Genomic DNA, 24,280 nt, shown 5'->3' on the forward strand with positions numbered 1-24,280 from the left:
ACACATCCAAGACTTACAAGACATTATTAATGCAGAGTTCCCTCTTGATTCTGAAGATGGAGTTGAGATGGAGATGTTCAAACAAAAGGCTGCCTTGGTAAAACTGAAAAAGGAAAAAGCTGCTGAAAGGAGCCTAAGTAGAAGATAGCAGAATGGAGCTAATGGATGATCAATTTATTTCTACTTATCTTTTCTTTGTTTGTCATTATGTATTTTGATTTGTATTTTGAAAAATATTTGAATTTGATGTGTAATGCCTAAATGGCAGAATTCCCTTATGTAATGTAATGATATTTGTGCTTCAATTGACTATCTTAAAATCTTGATAAATGTGTAACTGTATGCAGATATGTTTTGGTGCATCTGAGCTTATTCCAATGTAGGGGGAGATTGTTGAGTCGGAAATCTGCAAAGGAAGATTGAAATCTTCTCAACCTCCTCAACAAATCGTCTAAGTATGGAATACGAGCTAGCCTAGATCATCGAGCATGGTTTACTACCTCGAGCATGGTCTTTCAGTATATTCTTCTAAGTGTTGAAGGCTTCGAGCAAGCTACACTTCTCCGAGCAAGAGTGTTCTTCTATCAAGTATGGATTGCCAATCAAGCAAACAACTTGATCATTCAAGTTTCAACCAAGTGATCCGAGCTCATGTTGTCCGAGCACATTGGTGACGAGCATGGATGTAATAAGAAGATGTCAAATGTTCAAAGCATAGACTTCGAGCATGGTTCAGTTCCGAGCAAGCTTCACAACCGAGCATGCTGAAGATTTCTAAATAAGACTTAAGGAAGAATTGAAATCATCAAGAAGAATGGGCTTGCTCGAAGGACAAATTAGAGCAAAGCAAGAATTAGTCAAGAAGGATGAAGCATGCTAGAGAAGAATAATTTCTATCAGAAATTATTCTAAGTAAAGTGTGCTCGAAGTCACTCATCAAGCATGCTCTGCATAACAAGTCTGCTCGAGCAAGATAGATATCATGCTAGAAGACTTTTACACTTGTATCTTATCTTTCAATCATTATGTAATAATTAGGGGATTCTAGAAGGAATGTCAAGGTCTATAAATAAGGTCCTAGGTTTCCTTTTAGGGTACGGAATACGAGAAGCATTCTAACGAATATTCATTTTGTCTCCTCGTACATCCGTTGCCGCTTTCACGAAACCCTTGTCATTCCTTTCACTGTTTCATTGAATGATATATTAAATACAGTGAATCATTGTCTTTGATATTGTTCATACCGACTATACTTTATTGTTTCGTTGTCGATTATATCACACCTTCGTTCCCATCTGTTGAATATCTTTATTCTGCCGGGATATTCAATAGGCCTTTGGGTTATTGGATCTGTGTTTTCTTGTCAACCTATTTAAGGTTAGCACCAGATTTACGCTCCTGAAAGATAATTACTTAAACAATTTGTTAGCGCGCGTATTCGACATAATTAACGACTTTCAGGTGCAGTTTGGAAATCCTTTGTCCCCGGATGTAACTAAGGGTGGTTTTGGTAAATACAAGGCCTCGGAGGCTGATGTAATTGGATTTTGTATGGTTGAGTCTTTATGTTAATCAAATCATGTTAGAATGCCTCGTAGGATAAACGAGTGGGTACGATTTAGTTAGTAACCTTTATGCGCAATTTGACAGGCTTTTGATTTTTGGGAGTACTTAGGGGTTCTCTAGATCATTGCTACTTATGTGCCTTGTGTCAGGTGAGTTTCATGATGCCTCTTTTTAATCTTTTTACGTTTTGGGCTGGCATACACACCCTATTACAAATATTACTCGATTTTACTCATTTAAAACTATTTGGATGGCATTGCATAGCCTTATTATTATTTGTACATTTTATGAAACCAGGTGTGGATTATATTTTATACCTTAGGATATTTTAGATCTGTCTTTGGTCATAAATTCCTTAAGGTTATATATATATATTACTTATGTTCTAGGCTCGAGAATATTATAGGCCTAGTATTAATTGAATACGCGTAGACTTACTTGTATTGGTTTACTGGCATGACTTATATGTATTGCCCTATAGCCTACGATTGTTGATGTTATTTAATTCTTTGTGACTAAGATATGCGTAAGTAGGCCTATTGATGTGTGTGTTCATGGTCATCGTAACTGGGTCAAATATATTACTAGGGTTTAACCTGTGGTGGGGAGGCCTGTTTTGCATGATCATCATTTAGACGGGTCAAATATATTACTCGAATCTTTGACTTCATATCTCATGATTCATGGTGGGGAGGCCCGTCGTTTGCTAAACCACGACCGGGTCAAATATATTACTCGAGTTTTGACTCGTTGTGGGGAGGCCCGTATCACGTGATTAGTTTTGTTAAGCCGTGACCAAGTCAAATATATTACTCAAGTTTGACTCGTGGCGGGGAGGCTCGTGTCACGTGCTTATGTCTTACCGCGTCCGGGTCAAATATATTACTCGAGTCTCTCGTGGTGGGTGACGAGTAACTCATAGGGAACTGTTAAGCGAGTCAAAAGATACAAATGTATTTGCTTAACCAACTTAATTTCAAGGAATTAGTTGACTATGGTTACTCATATGTTTGCAGGTATGAGGAGGTACAGGATGAAATTACGAGAACGTGAGCGAAAACGGCGAAGAAAACGGAGTTGAAACGAGAAAGATATGAAGAAAACAAGAAATTGAGGAAGAGCTACACCGTGGTCCACGGTGTTGACCGTGGGCCACGGTCAAACGGGCACCAAAACCAACAGAAGGCACCGTACCGTGGCATTCAGGGCACCGTAACTGGACCGTGGTCCATGGTGTGGACCGTAGCCCATTGTCTGACTCGTAACTGCTGAGTTTGGGCCACTTTTTAGGCCATTTTTGGGTTTCTTTTCACTTACCTTTCAATTGGGACAACCTGGAGACGATTGATGAAGAACATAAACATTATTTTGGGGTTTGCAATCATTAGATTATGTTTTTGATTGCTATAAACAAGAGATTTGAAGCAATGATTCACCAAACCATGTATGGCTAAACCCTTTGGTGTTTCTCTAGGATGTAAGGTTATTTTCAAGATACTTTATGTTAATTGTGCTTGCACTTGGATTGATTTTCTAACTCTTTATGTTAGTATAATCATGATGCTTATGTAATTGTTTGTAATTTGTCCATATCGTTTAAACCTAATTTCAATCTATACGTTCTTGGTGTCGTTGACAATTGAGATTTAGTGGAAGGAATTAGGGTTAAAAATATTGATTGATTACCAAGTAACAACCTCGCGTTCTAGGAATCTGAGTACTTAGTTCTTGATTAATCACAAAACCGAGATATTATGGTTTATCCATTGAACTTTAACAAGAGTGTTTCGTAATAACCCGAACTCCAAGAGGAATACTTGCTTAATCAATTGTTTACAACTTATTTGTTTATTTATTTTAGATATTAAAATCAAATCAAAATCAACTTGAAGATTACTTTTTTTCTTTTACTTTTATGTTAGTTTAATTGTTAAGCTACTTGATTAACACATTTTCCACAAACTCTCTGTGTTCGACACCCACTTACTGCTATCTAATTAGCTATATTTGGTTTATCTTTGAGTGAGTCTTCGACCTCACGTCAGTGGGGAGACCCGTGTACGCATGTTTGACCGATGATAAATTATTTGGTAATTATTTATTTAATTGCTTATTATTTCCTCTATTGTTTTATATCTATAACTTTTGAAATGAATTATGAATGTTGTTTACTAAAACGTGAACTCGCTCAGCTCAAGCTGACATTGTGTGTATGCTAGTTTGACCTTTAGGTTAAGGATTGGATATTACCGCTTGGACATGCTGGAGACTACTCGAGTGGTTGAAGGCAATTCTAGTCGAGGACTTTTAAATAAAATGAATATTTTATTTATATTTGATTTTTGGGCACATGTCCCTGGTTTTTGGGGTTTTTGATACTTATTATTTTCCACTGCTTATCACTATAAATTGGTTTAATAAAATGGACTTGCTTTGGTCATAAATTTTTGAGAATTTTTGGTATGATTATCAACTATAGGATTTCCGGGATTCTGGGTATTACAAAACCCTTAATTGGTTAGCAGACCATTACATCATACATAAAGCCATTACATATAAAAAGAATTGCGTCACTAACTAAAATTTTAATACATAACAATGAAAATTATAAACACTATGTAGAAAATCCAGCTTATAATCAGTTAATGCTTCAATTTCTTTTTTTCTGCAACATTGATTTGGAGCTCCATAACCGACTCTTTATCTGCAATCTCCAATTTGTTTTTCTTCTTTAACAATCCAGGAATTATGTCAGTTGATCTTGAACACATCTTTGGATCAAACCAGCCAATCCATTAACATTTTGATCCCTGTTATATCATTGAAGTGATTTAAGTTACGAAAAAGAAGAATTAATTCACACAAAAAAATAAATAACTTACCTCATCTGGACAACCATGGAACCTACACTCGGGATTTTTTGGTGTCCATGATATTCTTAAAATTGCTGGTTTACCACAACAACAAAAGACGTTATTAGGGTGACGAGAAAACCGACTCATCGACGAGGAAGAAGACATAGTTATAGTACCAATATAGCTATGAGTTTGGGGTAGGAGGTTGGAGTTTTTAATTGGTGAAGGTATGAGTTTTGTAGATGGAAGATTGGGGTTTATTAGTCTTTATTGTTTAGAAAATAAGAATTAAAAAAATATTTTATAAATAAATAACAATTATTTTTCTTCATTACCGTCTACCTGTCAAAAAAATAATTGTTTTGTTTTAAATTAAATAAAAGATTTACAAACTAATTAAAACAAAAAAATATTTTATTTAATTTAAAACAAAACAATTATTTTGTAAAATCTTTTATTTAATTTAAAACAAAACAATCTTTTATTTAATTTCTTTCACATAGTTAGGATGAAGAACGACATATTCTTTCCCTAATCTTTTTAGTTTCCAAAAGGGTTCCTAATTCACAGCCAAGAAAAAGGTTCCATAGTTATAAAATAAGGTAAACATTTTTCATTCTTTATTTCTTGTAAACATAGATTAATCATCATTGATGAATCCTCGTTCCTTAATTTTGTATCAGTTCTTTGTTCTCAATTTTTTAATAGCTTCTTCATATGAGGAAATGATGGAGTATGACTAAAAGTTGAGATGATTAAACTAATTTAATGTGTGCCTTAGTTTTTTTTTGTCTAAAAAAATTATTAAACTTTTGGTTTTGAGAGAGAGAGAGAAAGGAAGAAAGGAATGCTTAAAACTGGTTTGAGTTGAATGGTTTTACGGTCAAGACAGGTTGGTTTAATATTTGTTTTGTTTTAGGGTCAAGACAGGTATAGCGGGTTTCATATTTTGGTTCGGGTTGGAACGGTTTTAGGGTTAAGACGGGTTGGTTTAAAATTTGTTTTGTTTTGTTTTAAGGTCAAGACAGGTTAGAGTGGGTTGGAACGGTTTTAGGGTCAACACGGGTTGGCTAAAAATTTGTTTTGTTTTGTTTTAAGTTCAAGACGGGTATAGCGGGTTTTATATTTTGGTTTGGGTTGGAACGGTTTTAGGATCAAGACGGGTTGGTTTTAAATTTGTTTTGTTTTGTTTTAGGGTCAAGACGGGTCAGAGTGGGTTGGAACGGTTGTTGATACATCATACGAGCGTCTCAGTCTTTATATTATTATTATATTATGTTTTAATGTAAAGGGCATTTTGTTAAATGTATATTTCTACCCATTTGCCTTAATTGTAAGGCACATTCGTTACCTAGTAACGAATGTGTCACGTTCGTCTAATGTAAGTTCCATTCGTTAACCAAGTCTTAACGAATGGGACATAACGAATGTGGGGCTATTGGCTTATGTAATGCATAACGAATAAGAAGTCTCATTCATAGTCTTTAATGTAACAAATGACACATTCGTTAAGGGTTAACTTAACGAATGTGGTCATCCCCAATATATATATGTAACTTACATTAAAGTAATAACAGTTATCATTAATAGTATTTACATCTGGTTACTCTGCCCAATTTACTCCAGAACATACACACTTCACACACACTAAAGTAATCCGTCAATCTAATCATATAATCATGAATTCGAACGTCACGATATCATCAACGATCTAGATCTTGCTCAGTAATCAGTATTCACAAGTGGTATCAGAGACACTGATCTGATCTTCGTGAGAATTCGAGTTCATAATTGTATTGAATATGTTCGTAAAAGTATATAATCAGTACGAATTGAGCAATTGATAGGTTAATATCGAAAGCAAAGAGTTCAACTGAGTTTCAGTTACTTCGAATTGGACAAGTTAATTGTATTAGAGGTTAGGATTAAGTGGACATGGATTGAGTTTGAAGGTTGATTAAGATTTGTTTGGTAATTGGAGTGGAATTTGAGGTTTGATTGAGTTTTCGGTAATGGCGGGAATGTGTAAGGTTTGAATTGGTTTGATTTGGTCTGGTTATAGTGTAATTGAGTTCGGTTTAAGTCCGAATAAGTTCGGATTTGAGTTCCAAGTAGATTGGGATAGGTTTTGTGGTTGATTAGTTTGATCTAGACAAGTTTGGAAATCTGGACATTGATGTCACACCCCAACCTAAGGCAGAAATGCCGGGGCGTGATCCGATTGCTCACAGCTTGAAGAAACTATCATACATAAAATGTGACAATATCTAATTAATTATTTTATTCAAAGTATGCACACATTATTCAATTACAACAAACAATTTAAATACATGAATATAAGCTTAAATAATGATTATCTTCATTATATCCTAAGGTCTTGTCTAAGTGTCCAAACTTCAATCTTCAATACAAGCAACCTGCATATGCGTAGAAAATGGAGTTTGTCAACAACACATGTTGGTGACTTTATCACCAGTTTTGCAATAAAATAATGTTAATATAATAAATAAGTGAAATAAGCAAAACGTAGTAAATGCGGTAATTAAATCAAACCATGAGCAAATAAGTTGTCGATTAAACCATTGCCAAGCGAATCGGGCTCCAGTAAATCAACCATGATCAAATAATAATAAGACCGTTGCCAAGCGAACCGGGCGTTGGTCAAATATGAGAACCCTATACAAGAGGATATGCGGGACCTCTCCGAACACGAATGCGCACATAAAAAAGTAAGCACATAACAAGTATATTTGATTAATCACACACAATTACTTGCTTGCTATTATTGAGATATATATACATATATAATATGATATACTGCATGTCTCCAAAACATTTTAGAAGACTGAATAAAATAGGGAAATGATCAAACTCACCTTAGATTAATGACAAACGAATATAAACACGATTAAGCGAGTTAATGAATAAGCGAGTCGTCCACTACACGTCAAACGATATAAACAACCAGAACCTGAAACTTTGTGATATGAAACTATAAATAAAAACAAACTTAATGCCGCCGGAATCAATCCAAAAGGATGAGTAGAACTCTAGTTATGTTGAATTAAACGTTTAAGCGAGCTGGTACTAATCAGAATCAAACAGCGAGTCAGAAGTCGGGTTTTGGTCAGTAACCTTAAAATTACGTTACGAGAATAATGATATGTTTGTATAGGATTCACTAAAACGAACTAAATATGGGCTTTTTACTCGTTTAGGAAACCGAATCGAGTTGTAATGATCAAATTAATAATATAATCAGTAGATTTCATTTTTGGATAAGGGTTAATGAATAGGGTCATGTATCTAAACTTTGGGGGATATCTTGGAGCTTAATTCACTCGCTTACATCTTCAAATAAGCGATATCGGGCCAAAAACGAACTAGGAATCAATAATAAATGAAACGAGCTGTGCAGGTAGCCCATGGCGCCACGTGGTGGGCCTAGGCCACCCCACCACGTGGTGCTCCAGTCAAAAAAATGGAAATTTCATTTTTTGTCAACTTTAATCCCTATAGTTTGGATTTAGGTCATTTAACGAACCTTTTATGCATAGCTTAAGATTTGAACAACATATAAAGTATAAGGGGCCTAAAGTGTAATAACTTATAAATATTTGTTTTTGATTATCATTTAAAGATCTAAAATATTTCCGGCTGGGTTATACGTAAACGAATATGAGTTCGAAAAATCCTAAATGTTACAGTCTCCCCTACTTTAGGGAATTTCGTCCCCAAATTAAGGAAAACCAAAGCATCTTCGTTTTGAAAACAATTTAAAATTTTAAGGAAAGTACCATAACATAGAACTTCTAATAACCAAAGCAATGCTTCAAATGACAATCCGATAAGGGCACTTATATATAGGATGTACCAGCGGCGTATCCACCATGTCCTTATCATCTCATCATTCGTATCGTTACCCAAGCTACCTTAGGTTCTAAATCATGACACATAATTGTACGTATTATGATTTCCATGCCAGGACTTTGATAATTACATTCCGGACCATAATTACTCTTATCGTCGGATTATCCGCAAAATTCGTTTCATCATGTGGGTTATAAAACATTTAAAACAATCATTTTGAAGGAAACAAACGTTTTGATAACTTTAAATATAAATTCAAGAGATACTTAACAATTGTTTGGGTTGGATTATTAAAATAAGGTAAGTTCTAAAATATCTTTTGCTTATGAAGGAAACAAATTTAGTGAAATAAATGTTATTTATGAATCGTGATAATCGAGACTAAGTAAATTGAGGTATAGTTATAAGATTCTAATAAGTATACTTTGATTAAAGGAATTTTATTCAGGGGATGAATTACGCAAAGGTTTAAATTATAACAAATCTTAAATTAGTTAATAGCATGCGGAATCTTTAAAGATCGTATTCATTAGGAATGAAGTTCTTAAGATCGAGAGTATAAGCTTAAACATAGTTAATGAAAATTTTGATGAGTCGATTTTGGTTAATTTGAGAACTTATAAGATTAAAGAGAAGTTAATATAAATCATAGCTTTTCAAGTCAGTAATTATGAGATTAGATTAATTAAATTAAGATATTCTAAAATATTATAATAGTTAGTAATTAATAATTTAAATATTAATGATGATGCAAAAATATACGTATTTGAATTAAATTGTTAATAGATTAAACTGAGAAGCAGATATTCCCAAATCACCGAGATAGTCCTATTCCAATTAAATCTTTAAGATTAAATAAAACATAATGTGGATAATTGAAGATATTAAATTAGATTAAATTAGGAATTCATGGATTTTTTTTTACACAAAATCATCATAAATAGTAGGAAAAAGGTGAATTGAGCTATCGATGATTTATAATGAAAATTCAAGTAAATGACAAGTTTTAAATTAATAGTGATTCCAAAAATAAGATGTGAAATATATAAAATAAACGCGAGGCTAGAAATGCATGAACCACTATGACTATACTAACAACTATGAATTTATCATTTAAAACGTTCAAGATTCTCAAGGTGTATCAAAAATCAAAGTAGAGGGTTGAAGTATTCACGAACTAACGTTTAGTTTCAACTAATTAACGAACTTAATCAATAAATAAAGTGAGTGATGGGTTTTAATGGAGGTTTATCAAAAAGTCAATTTTAATGGTAAACATTTAATTAATAGAAGATTTAATTTAATAATGAGAATTAAATTTGGATGGTGAAAATTTTAGTTTAATATTAATAAAATTTACAATATTTGAATTTTAATAATAAAGACTTATAAAATGGGAAGTGTTAGGGCATGGATTTTCAGTATCCTCAGCAAACGTTATATTCAGAACAACTCCAGGATGCGGTATCCTCTAAGGTAACAGGTATCCTAATTACATTATATAACTAACACGATCTATGCTACTTTCCATGTTTACCATGTCAAAGACGGTTGTTTGATCTCCTCAAGACTCGCACTTGCTGTTATTAGAGTGTGGCCAATAAGGAAACGTGGTGATTAAAGGAATTAACGGCTAATTGGACTCCTTCAAAAGTTTCCTAAATTATAGGCCATATTGTTAGCTTTCTATTTTTTGTATAAATAGAGCTCAAAACCAGATCATAACACACACTCTAGCACTCGAGAACTTACTAGTACTCGCATTCTTTGTATTCACGATCAAGTTTGAGCTCCACCATTGTAATCACCTTTGTTATTAATAAACTGGTGGTGATAGTACCGCCCGGGGTTTTTTGCTTGTTATCCTAAGGATAACGGGTTTTTTCCTCGCAACAAATTCTTGTGTTCAAGCACTTTTTCGTTCACTTCATACAAACACCTAGTCCCGATTACTAATTTGGTTACAAAATTACCATTGTCAATTTTTGACCAAAACAATTTGGCGCCCACCGTGGGGCTAATGGTGCTTTAATCCATTAAATCCGTTTATTTCATTCACCTTCATTCTCTTTACAATGGCCTCACAACCAAAAACCAGTTCAGTCTTTGCTCCGGTGGTCACTACAGCTACAAGTGTCAACCCAGGACCTCCACCACTGCCGAAGAAAAATACTCAGCCTAGAGGAGAAATTCCACCATTCGCGGGGTCCTCCACACGGATAGACCCGGTCATTTCTAACAATGATATTTTTGCTTTGATGAAACAGGTTAAAACACACATGGAGCAGCAAGAGAAGACCAACTCAAGGCTATTCAAGGAGATTGAAGGAATCAAGAAGAAACCAGGGCATGAGGCCACTCCAATCATTCCCAAGGTCCTTGATTTTGATTCTCCAGGATCTTCTATCCTTCAGAAACCCTGATCCTTGGGGACACAATCGGCAAGGATTCCACCAAAAAAGCAATCAGGATACTGGGGAGCTTTTCCTTCAGTATCCTCGGAGTTACCCGGACCAACGAGGCCAGGGTCCGTCAACATGCAGCCTCGCTCAACCATGCCAGCCGGCATATTTTCATCAGGATCCCCTATGATGTCCTTAGAAACGCATGTTGGAGATGACATCCCTATGTAGGCACCACCTTATCTTGGGGATACCATCAATGGAGGAATTAACCACCCAAGCTCAGGATACCAGAGACCTAACCAAGATCCTGGTAACAGTTTACTTAATTCTAATTTATACACTAACCGTGGATCTGTGCAGGACAAAGGGATATCCCCCGATATAGCCAGGGAATTCCAGAAAATGAAAGACATGATCTCCAGTATCCCCGGGATAATCCGTCCCATAGCTGAAGTCCCGGCGGGCAGTCACAAACTTTCCAGGTTCACTTGGCCCATATGCGACGTGGAGATCCCCAGGAAATTCCAAACGCCCAACATGAAACTTTATGATGGCACTACGGACCCTGAGGAGCATGTGGCTAAATACAGGGAAAGGATGGAGGTCAACCCTATCCCCACTAAAATCAAAGAAGCCTGTCTATGTAAAGGGTTTGGTTCAACACTAACAGGGCCGGCCCTCAAATGGTTATTAAATATCCCTTCCAATACTATCACTTCCTTTGCTCATTTAATTAACTTCTTTAATTATCAATTTTCTTGTAGTAGATCTTTTGAGAAAATGACAGGTGATTTATATAGAATTGTTCAGCATAACAATGAATCCCTAAGGGATTACATAATCAGATTTAGCAGAGAAGCTTTGGAAATCCCCAACCTCGACATGGCAGCTGCTGTTGAAGCCTTCAAGATGGGACTTAGGATGGATTCTCCTTTCTATGATGACCTACTCATGACTCCATGCAGGAATCTTGATGAAGTCAGAAGCAGGGCATTGAGATACATCCGGCTGGAAGATGATAAGAAGGCTCATGGAGGTTTGGTGGTCCCAAAATATGAGTCTAACAACAGGAAATCAGACTCCCCTCAAAAGTTCTTTAGGCCAAAGCCTTATTCCAAGCAGGATAATCCCAAGATCAATGTTGTGGAAGAAGACAAAGATGACGAATAATATCCTAAAATTTATGAATACTGCTTTAACTTAGATATTGGTGGTATAATTTGTGCCATGCAGGATCTAGGTGACAAGGCTAGATGGCCTAAAAAGAATGAGAAACCCGGATCCAACAAAGACAAGTCAAAATGGTGTGCATTCCATGAAGACTTTGGCCATCGGACAGACGATTGTATAGCACTCCGGAAAGAGATAGGATACCTTCTCAGTAAAGGACACCTAAAGGAACTATTTGGAAGAAATAAGAACAAGATGCCTGAAAGGGCACCTTCTCCACCACCCGGAGCTAAGGTGGTATCCTATATCTAGGGAGGATCTGACATCTGCGGGACCTCGTATTCAGCAGCCAGGAAACGTTCTAGATAGACGAAGATGGACAACGGAGAGAGACCTCTCCGTACTTCCACATTAACAACTCAAAGAATCATATCCTTCGATGAAGAGGATAGATGTGACCTTATGGATCCCAACCACGACGGTTTGGTAATCACTTTATGTATTGCTAACTGTTTTGTGCGTAGGATACTCGTTGATGGAGGGAGTTCTGTAAATATTATCCAGATGGATGCCTTGAAGAAAATGGATCTCCCGGAAACAGAAATTATCTCGAAATCCTCAGTCCTTGTCGAATTCAGTGGCAAAACCAAGAACACCTTGGGAGAAATCAAACTTCTAATATATATTGAGGGAACTAACTCCCTACAAAAGTTTTGCGTTATTGACTATTTATCTTGTTGTAATGTAATTTTAGGCAGGCCCTGGATCCACAGCATGAAGGCAGTACCCTCGAACTACCATCAGTGTGTGAAACTCCCAAGTCCCTGGGGAGTCATCAAAATTGAAAGTGATCAGCAAGATGCCAAGGAATATTTTGCTTCATCAATGAAGTGGACTACAAAGCCTACTCAAGCATAGCAATTACAGCAACAACCAGGGAAGGTCCTGCAATCTAGAGAGCAGAATGTAAAGGAAGTATCTTTGGATCCTCAGGATACTGAAGTCAAAGTATTGTTAGGAACAAGTATTCCTGGGGATATTGAGATAGAATTGATATCCTTTCTAAAGAAAAGAGCTTCTACCTTCGCCTGGAAACATGAAGATATGACAGGTATATCTAAATCTATAATCACTCATAAACTTGGTATAGACAAATCTTTCAGCCCAGTACATCAAAAGCGACGGAAGTTTGCTCCTGAAAGAAACGCTATCATACAAGAAGAGGTGTAGAAACTGCTTAAAACCAAGATGATAAGAGAAGTCGAATATCCTAGATGGTTGGCCAATCTAGTTGTTGTCCAGCAAAAAAATGGAAAATGGAGAGTGTGTGTGGACTTCAAAGACCTGAATAAGACCTGCCCAAAACACCCATTCCCACTCCCGCACATTGACTCAATGGTGGATGCAACCGCTGGCCATGAACTGCTAACCTTCATGAACGCATCCTCAGGATTTCAGCAAATTCAAATGGAACCTTCGAATCAAGAAGACACAGCCTTTATGACTCCTACAGGTGTACACTGTTATACTACAATGCCTTTTAGACTTAAAAATGCAGGTGCAACATACCAAAGGCTCGTCAACATGATGTTCAAAGACCAACTGGGGGACACGATGGAAGTCTACATAGATGACATGGTGGTAAAGTCGAAGAAGGCTGAGGATCATCTCAAAGACTTGGCAACAGCATTTGATATCCTGGATGAATACAACATGAAATTGAATCCAGCCAAGTGTCACTTTGGGGTCAAAGCTGGAAAATTCCTGGGATACATGGTCACCAAAAGAGGAATAGAAGCAAGCCCAGAGCAGATCAAGGCTATCCTGGATATCAAATCACCAAGGAATGTCAAAGATGTCCAAAGTTGACCGAAAGAATAGTTGCTCTCAACAGATTCATCTCAAGATCTTCAGAGAAGTGTCAAGACTTCTATGATATCCTAAGGAAGAATCAAAAGTTCGAATGGGGAGAGAAGCAAGAAAGGGCATTGGTATCCCTGAAGGAATACTTATCCTCAGCACCACTTCTAATGAAGCCAGTTGATGGTGAGCCTCTATCCCTGTACTTAGCCGTTTCTAGGAGTGCAATCAGTGCCTTGTTGGTCAAGGATCATGAAGGTCAACAACATCTAATATACTATGTAAGTAAAAGTCTACTAGATGCTGAATCTAGGTATTCTTATCTTGAAAAATTAATTTTAGCACTTATAATGGCTTCCACTAAACTTAGACATTACTTTGAAACTCATGCTATACATGTAAAGACTAACTATCCTATTAAAGTTGTTTTGAGAAAACCGGAAATGTCAGGTAGGATGGCAAAATGGGCTGTGAAACTTAGTGCTTACGATATATTGTATGAACCAAGGACAGCCATAAAATCTCAGGCACTTGCCGACTTTGTGGCTGATTTTAGCCAGGATATACTTGAGGAAGTAGAGAAGGAGGTTCAACAATTGGACATCAAGGAAAATTGGACTCTGCATACCGATGGGGCCTCCAACATAAGAGGAACAGGTCTAGGTATCCTGCTAAAATCGCCACAGGGGGACATAATACCTCTATCAATATCTTGTGAATTTCAGGCTACTAATAATGAGGCTGAATATGAAGCCTTAATAGCTGGTTTAAAATTAGCTAAGGATATGGAGGTCAGGTATCTTCAAGTTTATGTTGATTCTTTATTATTAGCTAACCATTTTAATGGCTCTTATGCAGTGATTGCAGAAAACCTAGCAAAGTATTTAGAAATAGTTAAGAAATTAGCTATGTGTTTCGAAACATTTGATATAATACAGGTACCAAGGGAAGAGAACGCTGAAGCAGATGCCTTAGCAAATTTGGCATCAGCTCTCAAGATACCAGATGATATCAAGATACCCATCGTTCATATCTTGACTCCAGCGACAAAGGAGAACCTCGAAGTCCTAGAGACTTCAAATTCTAAGGATAATCCAGAATCTTGGACCAATCCCATAATACCGTATCTTCAGAATAACGAGATCCTAGAAGTGGAAAATCCCAGAGCTTTCCGCATGAAGGTAACCCAATACATTATCTTAAATAACGTGCTATATAGAAAATCACTTGCATGTCCATACTTGAGATGCTTGGAAAATCAAGAAGCACAAGAAGTTCTCAAGGATATACATGAAGGTGATTGTGGAAACCACACTGGGGGCAGAGCCTTAGCATCCAAGATACTAAGGACAGGATACTTCTGGCCAACAATGAAGAGAGATGCAATGGATTTCTCCAAGAAGTGTGATGCTTGCCAAAGGCATAGCAACATATTGCATCAACCAACCGAACCATTATATCCTGTCATATCCCTGTGGCCATTTATGAAATAGGGAATGGATATTGTGGGAAAATTGCCCAAAGCTCCTGGTGGAAAGGTCTTTATGCTGGCCATGACTGATTACTTCTCCAAATGGATTGAAGCAGAGGCATTTGTCCAAGTTAGAGAAAAGGATGTGATCTCATTCATCAAACGCAACATCCTGACAAGGTTTGGTATTCCAGGTGAGATCGTTTGCGACAATGGATCACAATTCATCGGAAGAAGAACAACCAACTTTTGTGAAAGTTGGGGAATAAAGATGGTGACCTCAACCCCAGTACATTCTCAGGCTAATGGTCAAGCAGAATCTAGTAACAAGATCATCATCATCAACCTGAAGAAGAAATTGGGGTCCAAGAAGGGAAGATGGGCTGAAGAACTACCATTTTTTCTTTGGGCTGATAGAACCACTTCAAAAAATGCAACGGGACAAACACCTTTCTCCTTGGTGTTTGGGGCCGAAGCTGTTATCCCAACAGAGATGGTGATCCCCACAGCAAGAACCAGCATCCAGGATACTGAGTCCAACAACAAAAATCTTACCGAAGATCTAGATACCATTGATGAACTCAGAGATCTCGCCAGAATCAGAATGCCTGCATACCAACAAAAAATAGCCAAGTCCTACAACAAGAATATCAGAATTCGAAGATTTCAAGTAGGAGACATGGTGTTAAGAAAAGCATTTCAGAATACCACTAACCCAGCAGATGGAAAGCTAGCTCCAAAATGGGAAGGTCCTTACCTAATAGACTCGGAGGCGGAAAAAGGGGCCTACAGGCTAATCACTTTGGAAGGTGTTCCTATACCAAGAGCCTGGATTGCTATCCACCTTAAGGCATATTTTTGTTAGAATACTTAACCGGTATGTTGGTATCCTCAAGATGAAGGTATGTTCCCTTATCTATTCTTACATTTTTTTAACTCTATTATTTCTAAATCAAGTTTACTGACTTAAGCATCGGACGGGTGTTAGCCAAGCTAACACCCACCCCTCATCAAGAGCTTAGTGTTTTGAAGTTATCCTAAGGATATGTCATCTCAACAACAGTCAGAGGCTGATCACCTCCTAAACGAATATGATATCCCTGATATCCCTCAAGGTTTAAAGGTCTTCACCTTTCCAACGAACACCAGGGGCACACGAATATGATATCCCGGATATCTCAAAAGGTTTAAAGGTTTTCACCTTTCTAACGACGCCTGGAGCGCACAATGATTCGGGTATAGTTCGAGGCAGGCTAACCAGACCAGCTGACAATTCGTCTGTTGTTGGCTATATACCGAATCCTTAAGATAAGTGGCAGACGTGTCACACAAATGGTTTATAACATTTTCATGTTATATAAGGTTTATAACACTTTCGTGTTATCTAAAGTCTTGGCATAATAAAGACCATGCGTTTGGGACCTTCCCCAATTTTATCTCAAGTTTAGACATTTTCATGTCTCTTAAGTAAAGGCCTAGTCACCAGTAAAAAGGCTTTATCGCCAGTTAATGGGCTTTGTCGCCAGAATTATCTAACTCTCTTTTGACAGATTGCTAAGAAGGTTACTAAGTTGTTTTTAACTTAACAAAATCCCAGAAGCTTGATACTTAAAAAGGTCAACGATTGGGGACATCACATGTAAGCCTATCAGATTTATAAACAATCTCCACAAAGGTACTCTTTACACCTAGTTTTATTACACAATTTATATTGAAAGGTATGATCTTTTGGTTCTTGTAATAACTCACACAAAGAATAAGGATACATTATCCTTAAGATATTTTTTGAGATATCCGGATAATTCTTTTGATTATGTTTTCTAAAAATAAATAATCGTTAAAACATTTTATCAGAATACGTTAATCTCAAAAATGTTGTATTAAAAGTCTTAAAGACATATAATCCTCAAAATGTTTGAGAAACATGTTTTCAAGATACGTTATTGCCAAAATGACTTATCTCAGAAAATGAAAGATAAGTAATATTTCAACCAAAACTTGTTCGGATAAGTTACGTAAAAGTAATAGACATATTGAACACAACACTTAAAGCCAAAAGATTATGCTATTACTAATCATAAGTGCAGGATATTAGAAAGGCAACACCCAGGTTTCGTCTTGAAAAGCCAAGATCCCTCCACCCGAATACTGCCAGATGTTCAAAAGTCAAGATATCATGGGCTTTGTCTTGGAAAGTCAAGATCCCTCCACCCATGTATCCTATTATCCTAATCCTACTTATCCAAGACAAGAAAATAAAAATCGTTCAACTGACCATTACAACCTAACATCAAACCGCAAATAAAAATTGGGCTCAAGCCTTTTCTTTACCACTATCATCGCCCAATTGCACCTCGCCACCAACCGCTTTCGCCGCTCCCTTGATCGCCATATCCACAACCTTCTCCACACCACTAGGACCAGCATCCTCCGCATCCTTGCCATTAAGCTCAGCCAAAACTTTCTCCCAAGCAGCTACATCCCAAAAGGAGGTGTCAACACCGGCATCTTTGGCCTCCCTGGCCATCTTAAGCCGAGACTGGAAGATGGAAATAGACGCAGACCTCTTCGCACCCTCAGTAACCTCTTGGATCTGAGCCAGACGATCCGCTTCTTGGTGGACGAGTTCCTTCTTGGCCATTGAGAGTTCCTGCTTCAACTCCTCAATTTCCTTGGTCTGCTTATCAAGAAGATTGGTTTTAACAGTTGCAATCTTCAGCATCTCAACTATGCGTGTGTTGGAATCAAGAAACTCATAATGAAGATCATTAAAACAGGAGGATAGCTGTTCCAAACCCTATCCAAAATAAAATTTCCTCAGCATATATTATTTCAAAAATATGAGGATACTGGCAGGAGGAATACCTAGTTAAACTCTAGATTGTAGGTCGGAAAAGAATCGGATGCTTCCTGGGTTTTCCTCTTTTTGGATCCCTTGAAGCCACTGCTCTCAGGTTTTGGTAAGGAGGCAGGGGCGGCTTATTTTTTCTTGGTACTACGAGTAGAAACCATGCTGTCAATGTCATCCAAAGCAAAGGCTGAAGCAAATTTACCAACAAGTGTACAGGTCAATATCTCTAATCCTTAAAATATTTATACTAACATTTCAATGTCCCTTACCAGACATAACGGAGCTCGTGGATGGAGATGATTCTTGGAGACCAGACTGAAAAAGAAACGTTCTCTCTTCCTCGTCTATGAGGTAGAAAGAATTTAGCTTGTTCTCAGTTTCTTTGCCAGGAGTAGCGATTTCGAACAACTTCAAGGCTGCGATAAGACAAGATAAAAGCATGTTAGTCACAAGAATAACAACATATAGTTTCAAGACAACGTATCCTACTTTTGGTCACCCAAAGGTATGGAAGGTTTTTGGGGTTCGGAAACGAGTCTCTCCTAACAAAGAAGAATTGCTTCTTCCATTGGTCATTGTTCTGGGTGTTTTTCAAAACTAGTGGATTCCGACCAGATCTGGTTTTGAGAAGGTATCTTGAGGAGCCGTGGCTATGAAGGTCATAGACGGAGGCAAGCTCAGAAAGGGTAAGATCTAGAGCATGATCGGCAATTATTCTCTCCAGAACAAACAATGTCCTCCAAACCATCGGCATGGTTTGGACAAAACTAAGCCCAGTTCTGATGAAAAACTCCGTGGTAAAAGCTGGAAAGGGGTAAGTAAAGCCGATCTTGAATGGCAAAAAAGGAAAACAAATCCAGGTCTTAGAGACAAGATCGGATAAGACGGCTGGATCGAAGAGTCGGAAGACGGTTCCCGAAGGGAAGCAGCCTCGGGACTGTACCCTCGCAATATCATTATTATTGAACGTACATAACTCGTTCACAGGGTTGGCAAGAAGATTTTGGGAAACGAAATCCTCAATACCAGAATCATGAAGCTTCGGACTCATGATTTCCAGAATATAAAGAATAAGAAGAAAGAGTTTACCTTGATAAAAGGAAAAACGGATAGAAAGGTTATTTATCCGGGTAATTATAAGGACGGGTTAGGGTTTGGCGAGTAATCAAAACGGATGACACGTGCATTAAAAATCCACCACGCAAGATTTGAAATTCAAAAATTTTACAGCTGTAATGCCTATCTACAGCTATTAAAATTTGGGGACAATTGTTAGGGCACGGATTTTCAGTATCCTCAGCAAGCGTTATATTCAGAACAACTCCAGGATGTGGTATCCTCCAAGGTAACAGGTATCCTAATTACATTATATAACTAACACGATCTTTGCTACTTTCCATGTTTACCAGGTCAAAGACGGTTGTTTGATCTCCTCAAGACTCGCACTTGCTGTTATTAGAGTGTGGCCAATAAGGAAACGTGGTGATTAAAGGAATTAACGGCTAATTGGACTCCTTCTAAAGTTTCCTAAATTATAGGCCATATTGTTAGCTTTCTATTTTTTGTATAAATAGAGCTCAAAACCAGATCATAACACACACTCTAGCACTCGAGAACTTACTAGTACTCGCATTCTTTGTAATCACGATCAAGTTTGAGCTCCACCATTGTAATCACCTTTGTTATTAATAAACTGGTGGTGATAGTACCGCCCGGGGTTTTTTGCTTGTTATCCTAAGGATAACGGGTTTTTTCCTCGCAACAAATTCTTGTGTTCAAGCACTTTTTCGTTCACTTCATACAAGCACCTAGTCCCAATTACTAATTTGGTTACGAAATTACCATTGTCAATTTTTGACCAAAACGGGAAGTAAGTTGTGGAAAGTGACATGAGGAAAAATAAAAGATAATAAAATATTTATAGTTTAAAGTTGAGGGTAAGGATTTAAATACACTAGTAATTTATAGTTTTTGTAATATGGAAATAAATGAGAATAGATGATTTAAATAATATTTAACGGATATGAGTTAGTATAATATTTCTTGTTCGGTGTATTTTAGTTTTGTCGAGATTGGGGGTCTTTTGGTTAACGGAATACAGTAGCAAACTTCTTGTCGATTCTAGCAGTCGAACAACAATCACGAGAAGTAGGCGAACGACGTTGATTTCGAGAATTGATTCTTAGGAAAGACGTTCTATGAGGACCAAAGATGAAACTTTATAAGATGATGGGTAATTTGTGGAAATGAGTCAAAGTGGAAAAATAGAGGAGTGTAATAGAATTGTGCAAGTGATGACTCGAGTACGAGTCAGAATTTAAAATAATGTGTATAAGTTTGAGGTATTTAATTAAATAAACAATGTTTCTCAAAATTTCCAAATAAAATAAAAAAAAATTCAAACGAGTTGACCTCCCATGAGCTTTTCATGGCAATTTGAATGGCCCAACTAAATAAAGCAACATAAAGTTTGTGAATTGGACTCCCATGAGCGTTTCATGGCAATTTGTTGGCCCAATTCAAATAACGAGTAATAAACAATTGAGTTGTTCAGCCCATGTGCGTGTACATGGCATTTAACTGACCCAACTAATTAACGAATTATCAAATCAATGAAGTTGTTCGGACCATGAAGGTTACATGGCATTTAACTGACCCAACTAAATATCAAATCAACAAATCAAATATGAGCAGTTGGTGTATCTCGGGAACCACCCCGGACGACACGTTCCAACCAAAAATATCAAATTGAAAATGGGTTGAGAAATGGATAGTTGAAGTGCCCATGGATTTGTATGGATTTTTCACCCAACTACGCATTTAAAACAATTTAAAAAAACAATTTGGAAGTATAACCGTTTAGCCGGTTTTGTTTACCACGCAACCGTTTAGCCGGTTACGGGTACCACTTAAACTTACGGTTGTACGACATTTGTCATACCCCCATGCTTCAAGGTGAAGAAGCAAAACAAAACATGAGAATTCTTAAGGAATTTCCCATAATAAAAGATAATCTACCAAAATAAAAGATTTAAAAAAATATTTTGAATATGTGGCATAGACTCGGAATTTGTGTGTGTGCTATAAACAGATAAGATACAATACAATAAAATAATTTATCTAATTAAGTTGTAAACAATTTAAATAGCGCATAAGGCAGTTTAGATAAGCACGTATAGGGTTCCAAACATATGTCTAGGACCATTTCTAACGACCTATCTTATAACCTTCAACTCTAATACCAATCTGTCACACCCCAACCTAAGGCGGAAATGTCGGGGCGTGATCCGATTGCTCACAGCTCGAAGATACTATCAAACATAAAATGCGACAATATCTAATTAATTATTTTATTCAAAGTATGCACACATTATTCAATTACAACAAACAATTTAAATACATGAATATAAGCTCAAATAATGATTATCTTGATTATATCCTAAGGTCTTGTCTAAGTTTCCAAACTTCAATCTTAAATACAAGCAACCTGCATATGCGTGGAAAATGAAGTTTGTCAACAACACATGTTGAGTGAGTTTATCATCAGTTTTGCAACAAAATAATGTTAATATAATAAATAAGTGAAATAAACAAAACGTAGTAAATGTCGTAATGAAATCAAACCAAGAGCAAATAAGTTGTCGATTAAACCATTGCCAAGCGAATCAGCCGCCGGTAAATCAACCATGAGCAAATAATAATAAGACCGTTGCCAAGCGAATCGGGCATTGGTCTAATATGAGAACCCTATACAAGGGTATATGCGGGACCTCTCCGAACACGAATGCGCACATAAACAAGTAAGCACATAACAAGTATATTTGATTAATCACACACAATTACACGTTTACTATTGTTGAGATATATATACATATATAATATGATATACGCATATGTCCCTAAAACATTTTAGAAGACTGAATAAAATAGGGGAATGATCAAACTCACCTTAGATTAATGACAAACGAATATAAACACGTTTAAGCGAGTTAATGAATAAGCGAGTCGTTCACTACACGTCAAACGATATAAACAACCCGAACCTGAAACTTTGTGATATGAAACTATAAATAAAAACAAACTTAATGCCGCTGGAATCAATCCAAAAGGATGAGTAGAACTCTAGTTATGTTGAATTAAACGTTTAAGCGAGCTGGTACTGATCAGAATCCGAACATCGAGTTGGAAGTCGGGTTTTGGTCAGTAGCCTTAAAATTACGTTATGAGAATAAAAGTCTTCTAGACCGAACGTTGAATCCGACTAGAAGTATGAGAAAACGGTAAGTCAAACTAGTTGACTATTTTACCCTTTAACGAGTTTTCAACGATTTAACCAGTCAACACCCTTCAACCACCGAAATTGATTGAAGGTTATTGACTAGGGAATGTATATGAGTGATCTTACAGTTTACAACTTACCCGAAAAGTGAAGGAATCCAGAGAAACGATGAGTCAAAGGTTGGTGCATAAGCAAAGTCAAACTTCAAGGCCCGTATCTTTTAGTAAAACATCAAGAACCGAAGGAGAAGGTGATGGTCAGAGGAGGTGACGGCTGAGAAGGCTCCTCTAGGGTTTAGGGATGATTTGCTGTAGAGAAATAATGATATGTTTATATAGGATTCACTAAAACGAACTAAATATGGGCTTTTTATTCTTTTAGGAAACCGAATCGAATTTTAATGATCAAATCAATAATATAATCAATAGATTTCATTTTTGGAAAAGGTTTAATGAATAGGGACATGTATCTAAACTTTGGGGGATTTCTTGGAGCTTAATTCACTCGATTATGTCCTAAAATAAGTGATTTCGGGCCAAAAACGAACTAGGAATCAATAATAAACGAAATGAGCTGTGCAGGTAGCCCATGGCGCAGCGTGGTGGGCCTAGGCCACCCCACCACATGGTGCTCCGGCCAAAAAAATTTGAAATTTCAGTTTTTGTCAACTTTAGTCGCTATAGTTTGGAATTAGGTCATTTAATGAACTTTTTATGCATAGTTTAAGATTTGTACAACATATAAAGTATAAGGTGCCTTAAGTGAACATTATATACGTTAACGAATACGGGTTTGAAAAATCCGAAATATTACAATTGATGAGTGCAAATTCGTTACTATGAATGTACATTCGTTAGTTGTTTAACTTCTCATTTGTTAAATTGGTCATAACTGATTTGTAACTGCTCATTCGTATAGAATCATTCGTGGACTCATTCACTACAAGAATCATTCACTGTACACAATCATTAAACCCATTTGTTAAGTCGCTCATTCGCTACTCAAACATCATTCGTTAAAAACCTCATTCATGTGAACAGTGTTCTGTTCATTCGTATATTCATTCGTGTGAAACACAAGTTTCTGAATTTATTAATCTAAGTCCTATTGGGTCGGATTTATGATAAGGAAGATTGGAATCTTCTCAACCTCCTCAGAAAACGGCTAAGGACGGACTTCGAGCAAGCCTAGACGATCGAGTATGGTGTTACTACTTCGAGCAAGGTTTTCTGAACCTTAAATGGTTAATTCTTCTAAAAGTTAAGGCTTCGACCAAGCTACACTTCAACGAGCAAGAGTATTCTCTTATCGAGCATGGATTGCCAATCGAGCAAACAGCTTGATCATACAAGCTTTAACCAAGTGTTACGAGCACAAGATGATCGGGCACATGGGGACAAGCATTGATGCAATAAGAAGATGTCAAATGATCAAAGCAAGGACATCGAGCACAGTTCAGTTCCCGAGCAAGATTTACATCCGAGCATGATAAAGATTGCTGAATAAGAAAAGCTGAAGACGTCAAGAAGAATGAGCTTGCTGGATGGATTGGTTCGAGCAAAGCATGGACTAGTCAAGAAGAATGAAGTCTACTGGAAGGGAATATCTTCACTGAAGATATTCTAAGTAAAGTATGCTCGAGGACAGTCAACAAGCATACCTAGCATAGTGAGCTTGCTCGAGCAAGATTGTTAACTTGCTCGAGGACTCAACATTTATATTATTTTGTTTCATTATGTAATGATTAGGAACTTCTAGAAGGAACGTCAGGGTCTATAAATAGGGGTCCTAGGATACCTTTTAGGACACGGATTTCCAGACGGAATACAGGCTGGCACGCACTGAATACGAAAACATTCCAGAGAATATTCTCTTTGTTTTCTCGTACAATCACCGCCGCCGTCACACAAAACCCTAGACATTCCGTTCACTGTTCCATTAATAATGTATTTA

General features: G+C 37.0%; 1 protein-coding gene across 1 annotated transcript in view; it reads left to right on the forward strand.

Moving 5' to 3' along the window:
• The first annotated feature begins 236 nt into the window (after nucleotides 1-236).
• Nucleotides 237-24,280, forward strand: part of LOC143589876 (sm-like protein LSM1B) — a 49,277-nt gene continuing 25,233 nt past the window's right edge. The window contains exon 1 of the mRNA XM_077070512.1: nucleotides 237-246. The gene's annotated coding sequence lies outside the window, so the exon portion shown is untranslated. The remainder of the gene's footprint in view (nucleotides 247-24,280) is intronic.

The sequence above is a fragment of the Bidens hawaiensis genome, unplaced genomic scaffold (genome assembly GCF_021521415.1).
Source record: "Bidens hawaiensis isolate Kalapana, Puna unplaced genomic scaffold, B.hawaiensis_p1.1 tig00001597_1, whole genome shotgun sequence".
Taxonomy (NCBI): Eukaryota; Viridiplantae; Streptophyta; class Magnoliopsida; order Asterales; family Asteraceae; genus Bidens; species Bidens hawaiensis.